Source organism: Macaca nemestrina, chromosome 8 (assembly GCF_043159975.1).
Source record: "Macaca nemestrina isolate mMacNem1 chromosome 8, mMacNem.hap1, whole genome shotgun sequence".
NCBI lineage: Eukaryota > Metazoa > Chordata > Mammalia > Primates > Cercopithecidae > Macaca > Macaca nemestrina.
In genome coordinates, this window is record NC_092132.1 from 79909286 (window position 1) to 79911817 (window position 2532).

Sequence of the window (2532 nt, forward strand, 5' to 3'; positions counted from 1 at the left end):
CTTCCCTTGGCTAGGAGAGGGAGTTTCCTGACCCCTTGGGCTTCCTGGGTGAGGTGATGCCCCACTCTGCTTCTGCTGGCTCTCTGTGGGCTGCACCCACTGTCCAAACAGTCCCCATGAGATGAGCTGGGTACCTCAGTTGTAAATGCAGAAATCACCTGCTTTCTGTGTTGGTCTCGCTGGGAGCTGCAGACTGGAGCTATTCCTATTCGGCCATCTTTGAAAAGCCCATTTTTGTTTCTTCACTTTCACTGGGTTGAGGATCTAATAAAACCTATTCTATTAGGGAGGGTCCAGATGTCTGCTGTGTGACCCTCGATCTTCCAAACATGTTTTAGAATAAATAGCCTAGGAAAAATTGGCTCTAGAAGTGGAAAACTATACCTTTAAGTATCAATATAAAATGCTTCTAAAATGGATAGATTTCATTATTGGGCTAATTCTGCTGTCATCTTTGAGTTTGCCATTTTAGCAACATCTCACTAGATTTATTTAAAAGATGTTGTAGGGATATCATGGAACTTTATGAAAGTTATTTATGGGAGACTAGTTTTCAGAAGAACTTTGTATTTGACCAAATTTCTTTCTTTTATTTTTTTTCTTTTTTGAGACGGAGTCTTGCTCTGTCGCCTAGGCTGGAATGCAGTGATGTGATCTCAGCTCACAGCAACCTCTGCCTCCCGGGTTCAAGCAATTCTTCTGCCTCAGCCTCCTGAGTAGCTGGGATTACAGGCTCCTGCCACCATGCCCAGCTAAGTTTTGTATTTTTAGTAGAAATGGGGTTTCATCATGTTGGTCAGGCTGGTCTTAACCCCTGACCTCTTGATCCACCCCCCTCGGCCTCCCAAAGTGCTGGGATTACATGCTTGAGCCACCGCACCCAGACGTATTTGACCAAATTTCTAAGAGTATGCACTCATAGTGTTTGCCATCTTATATATAATATTTACATTATCCTGTTTGCATAACACATGTTAAAAAGAAATAATAGTTTATGAAAATATATAAAAGTCTTCTAGGACCAATCATATTGCTTTCTTATAGTTTTGATTCAGTAGTATGTATTTATGATCCACATATTTAGAATGTTTACATAAATTCATATTAACATTTTGGACAAAATAATACAAATAATAGTTATGTTTGCATAAGAAGCAGAAAGTAGGCTGCTGAAAGTAGGTATGCTGAAAGTTGACCATTGTTTCTACTTGGCTTTTCTGCCCTGAAACAGAGTCTTGAAATCCTGGATAATACAAAAAATCATACAATTTTCTTTGGATGTTTGATTATGGGAATATTGTTTCTACACTGAGAGAGTGACACGTTCTTTTTTGTTGTTATTTAGTTTTTATTTCATAATCATAAACTTAACTCTACAATCCACCTAGGCATGGAAGGGAACAAGGAAAACATGGAACCCCTTCCCTTGGCTAGAGGAGGGAGTTCTCTCCCAAAGGGAACCCAAAGGGAACTGCAGCGAGAGCACAAAGATTATAGGCTACTGTGAGCAAATGGGGTGGAGGGGGCATTTCCTGAGTTACAGAAGGAATGGTCTGGTGGTTAAGATAAAACCCAAGTCAAACTTATTAGAGCTGTTAACAGTCAGCAGTGGAGATCTTCTTGTTGGTCTTGCCATTCCTGGACCCAAAGCACTCCATGGCCTCCACAATGCTCATGCTTTCTTTCACTTTGCCAAAGACCACATGCTTGCCATCCAACCACTCAGTCTTGGCAGTGTAGATGAAAAACTGGGAATGGTTTGCGTTGGGTCCAGCATTTGCCATGGCAAAATGCCAGGACCTGTATGCTTCAGGATGAAGTTCTCATCATCAAATTTCTCCTCATTGATGTACTTGCCATCAGTGCCATTATGGCATGTGAAGTCACCACCCTGACACATACATCCTGGAATAATTCTGTGAAAGCAGGAGCCCTTATAACCACATTCTTTCTCTCCAGTTCTCAGAGCATGGAAGTTTTCGGCTGACTTTGAAAACTTGTCTGCAAACAGCTCCAAGGAGGCATGTCCCAAGGGCTCGCCATTCACGGCAATGTGGAAGAACACGGTGGGGTTGACCATGGCTGATTGTTCGGGGCTCCTGGCGGTGGCGGCAGCTGCTGCAAAGCCGAGACTGACATTTTCAATCACGTTTTGGATTTGTAAATGTAGAAACAATGTTCGTAATATGGTGTGCTTGTTATTTAGTAGTAGAGATATTTAAATAGGTTTTGTTTTTAGTCTGGAGATAGTATGGTAATCAGGGCTAGACAAAATTTTGACTTGAAGGAGAGACATCTGATGAGAATGAAGGGGGTGCCATGGCTCAGGGACAAGTCCCTTCCTGTGCATGAGTCTGTTTTTATTGGGTGGAAGGCATCCTTGGGACTTGCAAAAGAAACAAGGGAAGGAAGGGAATAAGAGTAGGGGAGGAGCAGAGGGGATTACTGAATTGAATTCCCATTCATATCTCCACAATTGAATTCCCAGACAACAGAGGACCATTGCCCTGATATAATTCAAACTTCAGAATT

At 42.1% G+C, this 2532-nt stretch overlaps 1 pseudogene; it reads right to left on the reverse strand.

The window, feature by feature from the left end:
• Positions 1 to 1586: 1586 nt before the first annotated feature.
• On the reverse strand, positions 1587 to 2080 carry LOC139355672 (peptidyl-prolyl cis-trans isomerase A pseudogene; annotated as a pseudogene).
• Positions 2081 to 2532: the final 452 nt, after the last annotated feature.